Here is a 9258-nt window from a genome sequence, read left to right as displayed (position 1 = left end):
AAAAATTATAAACAGTAATCTCATAGGAAAACATTATTTAATGACACCTTACAATCATAAAATGTAAAACCATCAAAAGAAATTATGTGTCATTAAGTAAAACTTTAAGTGCATTCTAATAATGGTCCTAGCTAAATTAGCAACATCTTTCATAGAATTAAGTGAATGATTTAATGCACTTTGTGTTTTTATAATAAAAGAACAACTTTCAAAAAACTATAACAAGTTAAAAGTTTGTAATAAACTCATTAATATATAACTTTATTTTTCATACTAACAAAACTTATAAAAGCATTCTAATAATGGCCCTCGCTACATTAGCCACATCTTCCATATCCTTATTCATATTCGTCAACGGTGATGTTTGACCATGCTCCTGAAAACTCCTCTCACATGCCTGCGACTCGATAGTGGTATCGGCCATTCCATCCTCACCGAATTTAGGGTTACCAAGATTCAATGCATTAATGGTTAACGGCACATCCACACCCACTACAGTTTTATACACCTCCCCACATTGCATCAATGCCGGTGTTAACTCCGGCAAAGACTTTTTGAGAGCATCGATCTGTTGTAGGGTTTTCACACCTTTGTTTAACTAAGCCTGTTAAATCTGCATTTTGGTTCTTGGGGTCTGCCAATAAAGTAGAAAGGCATAAATTGTAAGAGGGTGTGCCCTTGCACGTGTTCTCTATGAACTGTCTGTCTGCCATAGCTGAAAATAAGGTTTTTTGAAAAAAAAGAACAAGAAAGAGAATGGTGACAGGAGAGAAGTTCATCGTGATGAATTGAAGGAAAAAACGATTATTGGTTTAATGAATTTTTTGCTTATGATTACCAATTTATAGGAAGATTTACTTCATAATTTAAAAAATAATGAAATTATTTTTTGTTGATATTAAATGACCATCGACTAATTAATTGCAAGCATTAATGTTTTCTAACCATTAATAGAATATATATATTTTTTAAAAACTTTCTATAAAATATACTGACTACCTTTATACACAGATTTAATTAGCGTCGGTGAATAATTACCGATTATGAAACATAGACTTGTCGAAATTAACCGATATTCGAAATAACCGATCGACCCGTTTTGAATTCGGGTAGATTAGGTCGGGTTATTCGGGTTTGGGGTATCTAATTTCGGGTACTCGGTTAACCCGATTTTACAAAAGTTCGAATATAAGGTATGTATATGGGATTTCGGGTATACCCGATTTTTTTCAAAAAAAAAATCATTCTTTTTAATATGTACAAAGGAGCATGCTTCTCTTACTTTTACTCTGTCTTCGTTGGAAAATAGATTTAATCAATTTACTATTCTACCCATTGATTTTAATTAATCTTGACAAAATTTCAAAAATGGTCCCTGTGGTTTGCAAAAAGTTGCAACTTAAGGATATCTTTCATTGGGGTAACACCGGTGGTCCTTGTCGTTTCAAAATCAAGCGCAATTAGTCCTTTTGACTAACTCCGTTAAAAAGAATGGTTAAGTATATATGAAATGACGAATTTACCCTTGGACTAAATTTGAAATATATAAAATACTACAATGACCTTTTCTGTAACTCTATCTTTTTTTCATTTTGTTTTAATTTATTTTGAAAATAGATTTCTTCAATCAATTCTCTCTGTAAACATCTTGGTGATCTATGTCACCGACTCTGTTGTCTGCCTCAACGACAGATACTCCCGAGCCAACCTCTCTCTCTCTCTCTCTCTCTCCACTAGGGGAACATACTCTGTGCGAAACATCTCCAAGAACTGCCCCCGAGTGACAGCAACCCTCTACTCAAGAGTATAAGAGCCATACAACAGGTTCCACCAATCCTTCATGCCCAGACGAAGAAGGTTCAGGGTGCACCTAACCTTCCAGTCCTCCGGACATGAACAAGTGAAGAAGCAGCCCTCCACATCAGAAATCCATCTCATAGCCATGATCGGGTCCTTGACCCTGTCGAACTCCAAGGGCTTCGTGTTTCTAAAGTCCCGGTACTAGAATGACCCTCTCCCCTAAACCCCCGCACCAGCAACAGTTGCGGTAGCTGCAGCAGCAGCAGCCTCAGTCCCAACAACGTATCGCTCGTCGAACAACTCAATCATCGTAGTCTTAATAGACCTAAAAACCTACGGGATAGCACCCCGAACAGTCGCAGCCACCTCATTGGAGATCAACTCCCGAATGTCATCATCAGTCAAACCTGGCCGCGTCGGGTCGTCTGCTCCTGATCCAAAACCCCTGGTGTACACCATACTGAAAATAAACCAAAATACATCAAAAAAGCCACAATTCACTCTATTACAATTATTACGTAAATACTAGACCCTTGGGGTTCGCAAATTCCTTGCTACACGTACGGGTTCTGTGTTTCCAGTAGTACGAGCCCATACTACCTTCCACACCTACCCGTATTCGTATCAAGGGGTGGTCACAGACCACCTGATCGCAAGACCCAACATCTAGGATACACATACATCTTATACATTTCCCAAGAGTGGCTAATCCTTTCTCACGTTAGCTTGCTATAAACTGCACTCACTCATGGAACTTCCACCAACCCTGCAGTCACTCGTTCATGCTAATCATACATAACGTTGGATTCCATAGACAGTCTAATTCTTGATTCTACCCTAATCCCACAACCAAACAAGGAACATGAAATAAGGTTAAATCAAACATTCTCAGGCTATAGAATCTTATTTATGTACCATTATGGTGCATACACTAAGCAACTACAGTAATTATGTCAAATTCCATCTAGCATAGAAGAAAATATCATAGGCTATCAGACATCATAATTCATGCAATTCTATCATAATCATCATAAGCAAATAACAGTGTGGGTATCTTGGGGAATACTTTCTTGCTCCGGCTGATCATGCACATCTCATCTCTCCTTGGTTATTTTGAAAACAGTTTTGAAAATAATTTGGAAACTTTTGCAGATCCTTTGTTTGAGGCTGGATTTACATGAAGTTCATCTAATTCTCTCAAACCATGGCTCTGATACCAACTTGTAACATCCCAAAAATCAAGGCAAAAATTTCATTTTTTAAAAACAACCCTATATCCATAAGTTTACAAAACAAGTTCCCAAAATCATTATCATGAATCAGAGTATCCCAAAATCATCAAAACACATAAAATCCTAGATGATGTGCACGGTCAAGCCTTCGCCTTTCCCTTGTCTCATGAAGTACCTGAAACCATAAAAATTAAACTATAAACTAAAGCTTAGCGAGTTCCCCAAAACACCACCACACAACATATAACAACCTGCATATTGGGACCACAATCATCAGACTGGATTACCCCTGAGCCTACAGTACAAGTCTAGTTTGCCCACCTGGCCCACAACTCATGTCTAGATTGCTCCCGAGCCCACATCATAAGTCTGGCTTGCCTTTCCGGCCTACATCTTATGTCTGGCTTTCTCCCATGTTTGTTAGCTTCCGCACATAGCAGTATTACCTCAACCCAAACCGCACTATGAAGAGATAAAACACATAACAACAAATTGATAATCATGTAGATCTAATAGATTACTATAGCATATTAGCATCCTATACTAGGATACATAGCCTAGTGGGTCGGTATTGGTGCCTTCGACCTACAAGTACAGTGAGGAAAACTCACCTCACAGTCTGAAAAATAGTTGAACAGATCACTGCTCCAAATGCAACCTATACCAATCACCTATACAGTTAACAGGGACCCACACTCAAACTACCACACAAATTACCCAAAATGCCCTTAAGTCAAACTTGGTCAAAGTCAATGGTCAAAAGTCAACCTTCATCTGCTCACCACGTCGTGGCCGCTAATAGACAAAACAAACGAACCTTAGCCCATTCGCCATGTCGTGGCAACCTAAGGCCACACCGTGGGCACTGGGCTCCTAACAGCTTAATGGGTTAAGCTGTTTTCTTCGATTCTAAGTGTTCCAAAGCTCAGATCTGGTTCATTCTATGGTCCAAGTGGATAATGTTTCCAACTTTATCTCTTTAGACTATCCAAGAGATAGAGATCTCACTCTTAGGCCCAAAAAGGGGCAAAACACAACTTGGCTTAAACCAGTAAGCACTTAATCTTGAAGACCTCTAGTCCAACACTTCCAGAAAGGTTTCTAGCATCATAAATAACATAAAAATCCATGCTTTCCATACATGCATGTCCAATGCATTCCTTGAACTCCCATTAGGTCAAAAAGAGGGTTTATGGCTAAAAATCCATGCATGACACCAAAACTCATTACTAATCCAGATCCAAAGCACCAAATACCCTCAATAACATTGAACTCCCATTAGGTCAAAAAGAGGGTTTATGGCCAAAAGTCCATGAATGACACCAAAACTCATTACTAATCCAGATCCAAAGCACCAAATACCCTCAATGACCTGGAGATTCATAAAGTTGTAAACTTTATGAGATCTCACCACTCCAACCAACGAGAACATGATGATTTAAGGACAAAACTCTTTAGTAAAAGGCGAAAGAATAGTTCGTTTTGTGCTTACCACATGGCTGCGTATTTAGGGACAAAACTCAAGATCTAACTGTTGGGTTATGAGCATTACATCATTCATATGGTGTACATCCAACCCTAATTGCTTTGATCTAGGTTTTTATACTATGAACACAACAACATTGAATACCAAAACATAAACCCTAGATCTAACATGCTATTATCGAAATTGACATAAGATTAGGGTTAGAAACTTTACCTTGATTGTTATGTAGCAATAACAATCACAATCCTTCTAGATCTCGACTTCTAAAAGCTTAGTGCCTCAAGTGTTGGACCTATAATGGAGTCACAAACACCATAAGCAATAAGATGAACAAGGAGAGAGGGAGGAGGCACCAAAAATGTCCTAGGGTTTCTCTTAGAAGGTTAGCCACATTTTTGGGAACCTTAGGGGTCCTTATATAGTTGTGAGGGCTGCTAGGGTTTCAGGTGAAACCCTAATTCTCTGCTTAGGCCTTAAGCAACCAATGGAGTTCCTCTAGAAATCCCTTGGACGAAAATCATATGGGCTTCCCATAGATTTCGTCCAATGCCATTTCCATTAGGAATCCATAGCCTAATTTGCAACTATCATATAATTGCAATATCAGTCCCTTTTATTTATTTAATCTCTTTTAGCCACAAAATTAATTCTTGACTAATATTAATTAAACAATATGATTTCTCTTTTAATATATTATTCATATAATATGTTAATAAATAATAATTAATCTTCTTTCTCCTTAGTTCATCCTATCAGTTGCTATGGTGAAGGAAACCCAAAAGGACCATGCTCATAATCGGGTCAAGTACATACCAAAATAGTTATGGGCTTAGACACCTAATCCAACAGTCTCACACTTGGATAAGTCTAATAATTATTTTGCATATGACTTCAGAACCTGATCAGCAATCGTAGCTTTCAAAAGCCGCTGTCAATTCTGATCTTATCAGTGACGCGTCCTTTAGATAAGGGATCATATATTCCTCCATTCTAGATATCGTATGAACTGAGACATGGATTTTAATCATACTCTCTGTTCATGTGTTGTTTCCCGATTTCCGATTTATGACGACTGACAACATACTACAATTGAACACATCAACTTAGTCCCGGCTTGGCCAAGCGCTTAGGGTGTCATCACTAAATCATCGAAGGGCCCACAGATATCGCTTTTACCCTACATTGGGTAAAAGGAATGGATAAACTTCGACTTAAATGCTCGCTTGTACTTACTCATCAAATCACACACAACAATATGTTTTATAACACCAAGTTACTGGTGCGTTTACATATTGTCAATGTGAAACCGACTTGTAAATTACAACTCACATGTCTCGGTTTCAAGAATATAAGATATTATCGTCTCACTAATCACTCGTGATAAAATCCATGAAGTGATTCAAGTGAGTATGGGTTTAATCCAATGCTCAAATCTTAATTCATAAGCACTCATGAACGTTGTAGCAAACTTTTGCTATGTCTAATACACTTTAGACAGTCTACAAACCAATTCATGACAGTCTAGCTTCAATACCTACTTCCAAAGTATTTATCGACTGTGGATAGTTTGAATAATCTTATTATTCGGGAAGTCAAAACATGCAAAATAAAACACAAGAATAATCGAATCCAATATGGCCTCAAACTTGTGAGTATAAATAAAACACCTTTTATGTAGTCACCATATTGATTACACATTATTCATTGTATAATGTTTCGGATAATCAACTTATTACTTGAATTATAACAACAGTTATCCCATGCTCCAAGCATGCACACTATGTTTACCTATGGTCCTTACTTTGTGAAATAGATCAATTGAATACATTTTTAATGATACTCATTTCACAATTCCTAAATCCTTATCGTTAGTGTAAGAACACAAAATTCTTGCCACTATCAGAATATGTTAGATTATAACATTTTATGCAATGATCCTTTCGTAATGTCACAGCACCAAAGCCACCAAGACTTTGCCAATGATATTACAAAGTGCTCTATTGGAGATTGTTACAAGACAATTCCATAGATACGAAGTCTCACATTCAAAGTACATTCCTTTGAACATCCTTCTTGCATAAAAGTTTCTAATCTAGACATAGATTCTTGATATCCAACTCCCATTTATGGAAACATTTCCATATTTTCCATATGACAACTCATTCTAAATAGAATCATATATATATTCATAATAATGTTAATATGTTCCATCCAATACTCTACTTCCAACTGCCCACAAGTGACCAATCCTTGGCGAACCTCAGATTGTTCTTGACAGTTGTTTAATTAATTTCAGTCACATTTTGTCCTGGTCCTTTTTCTCTCTTAATGCCCTTGGCATTTGGAAAATCAGAACGGTCAAATATTACAGCATATGCAATCGATCCTATACCCGAAGCGTATGGGATACGATACGCAATGAAAACATGATACTTTACCAGTCTCTTGCCATAATATTGCCATATATAGGATTCCCTTATGTTGAATCTTTTCAACATAACATCCATATATACCTTTTGACTAAATTTGATTAAAATTTCTCGATCTAAACTTTTAGACTTTGAAATGAAGTACAATATTCTCTCCCTTAATTATAGCAAAACAACCTTTCAAACCCTACAACTTTTCAAAATGAAACTTTTGTTTTCTATAACTAATATTGCTAACTTGCAACATAATAATCATGCTCCCACTAACATGATAATTATTACTTTTACTAGCATAACGCTTATGCTCCCACTAGCTTTGACATGTACTCAGAAAACAGCTGAACTTTTAGAAATCAATACTTATTGACTTCTAAAGTTCATATTTCTAATACGATATGCTTCGATAAGCCTTTATCTAAGCTTCTCAAACTCATACACTTTTCCTTCGATAGCTCATATGTATGTCTAAACTAATTCATAACTTATAGTAAGAAGTCCTAAATGTTTAAACTAATTGCCAAATCTCATAATTCGAACTATGAAGAGGGATGTCGTAATCATAATCGAATTCGAGAATGCAATTTATACAATTGCTATCTACTTAAAATCTTCCTAGTGAAAACGTTTCCTCACAATCATTTTAATGAAGGAGAGAAACCTTATGACACTTAGATTTTATGGTGAATGTGTTCCTATCCATGTGAATTTGTCATAACCATAATCATAAGATAACGTTTGTGACAAATCCAAACTCTTATGGACATAACTTGTTCATTCTTAATTTCTTGCCATCAAGGGTCCTACCATTGTTCCAAGTCTTAGAGCAGCTCACCCTTACCTATCAATTTACTTTCCATTGATCAGGGTGCCTTGCCTCTATGCAATCAATTGAGAACTCATAGAACTCATATGCATAGTTAACTTAAACTGGAATGGTACAAAAATAAAACTATGTCAACACGATAGGTTGCAAACCTCAAGTCGTGTGCTAGTGATTAAAAATAGGCCTATTCTTGATTAGTTCTTGAAACTTTTCAATACCATTTAGACTCCCACTGACCTGTTGACATATAAGATTCTCTTGTCAAGAAACATTTCTTAACAAACAAATACTCAAGAGTTAGTGTGGATTCTTATCAAGATAAAACCTACACACAATTGGTATTGGTTGGTCTTTGTCTTATCCAAGACATCATAACTTACCAATTTCAAACGTGCAAGAGTAAGAAAAATATTTTTCGACTCCACATTTTGATGAGTGTGTTCAACCTTTTCCTAAGATGATGTCACTCAAGTCACAATCTTGGAGTACGACTCTAAGACTTGATTATCGGAACGAAGTATGATTGACTTTTTGATTTAACCATTTCAACAATTTCTGATTCCTCTTCTTAGCCATACTAGTGTACTAAGATGTCATTAGAGGATCAATTGTGACATGGTTCTATAATCACTAAGTCGATCATAAAACACGATAAAAAAGTACTCTCCCTTCTCCTTAGATTGGAGAAACTTTTATCTTTCTACCTTATTGATTCTTCTTATTCGTTTTGCTATTTATTAAAACTTTTTAATGATTCAGAATCACACTTAAACTTTTAAGCATAACCATATTTACTAAACTTTTAGCAAATCACGACGAATAGTCTTATCGTTCTTTGTGGTGGACCTGGCTTAGTGCGCAACAATGCGTACTAGATCTCCTTGTCCTTCACTTGACTCACATACTTATGTGAACAAGGAATTAGTCTTAATTTCCAAAATACGAAGGTTCTCATTCATCACACAATACCAGTTGCATGATTCCAAGTTTCTGTCCAATTGAAACTTGGGCGATGAGAATCTTTCCTTATTTGGTAAATTTCTGACATTACCACAAATAACATAACTAAGAATCATATTCATTTCAATATTGCTAACAATACAAACAAACATCAATTTTCAATAACAACATTTCAAGGATAAATAAATAAGATAAAACTCAAAATTTCATTTATTTATAAAACGCGGGAAAAAAACTTGTCCTTACAACGCAATTCAAATGAAAACTATGCTTATTATATAATCCTAAGCAATCTATCCTAACTCTTGAACAACAACTCAAAAATCCGATATTCGAATTATGCGATCGAAATCCATTTCTTCGTGATCAGACTCAACTCACTCTTCCTTTAAGCTTCCTTTCTTTTCTTCGATCCTACAAAACATCAAAATGCAATCATATCACATCATGTATCAAGAATCTACAAATAGAAACTTAATAGAGTTAGATAGTGGATTTTACCTGAAGTAGAGTCATACATCTTGACTC

At 36.1% G+C, this 9258-nt stretch overlaps 1 pseudogene; it reads right to left on the bottom strand.

The window, feature by feature from the left end:
- Positions 1 to 283: 283 nt before the first annotated feature.
- Positions 284 to 779, bottom strand: LOC145117580 (cell wall / vacuolar inhibitor of fructosidase 1 pseudogene; annotated as a pseudogene).
- Positions 780 to 9258: the final 8479 nt, after the last annotated feature.

This window comes from Lactuca virosa, chromosome 5, assembly GCF_052849685.1.
Source record: "Lactuca virosa cultivar CGN04683 chromosome 5, Lactuca_virosa_CGN04683_v6, whole genome shotgun sequence".
NCBI classification, from domain to species: Eukaryota; Viridiplantae; Streptophyta; class Magnoliopsida; order Asterales; family Asteraceae; genus Lactuca; species Lactuca virosa.
This window is presented reverse-complemented; position numbering and strand designations above follow the sequence as displayed.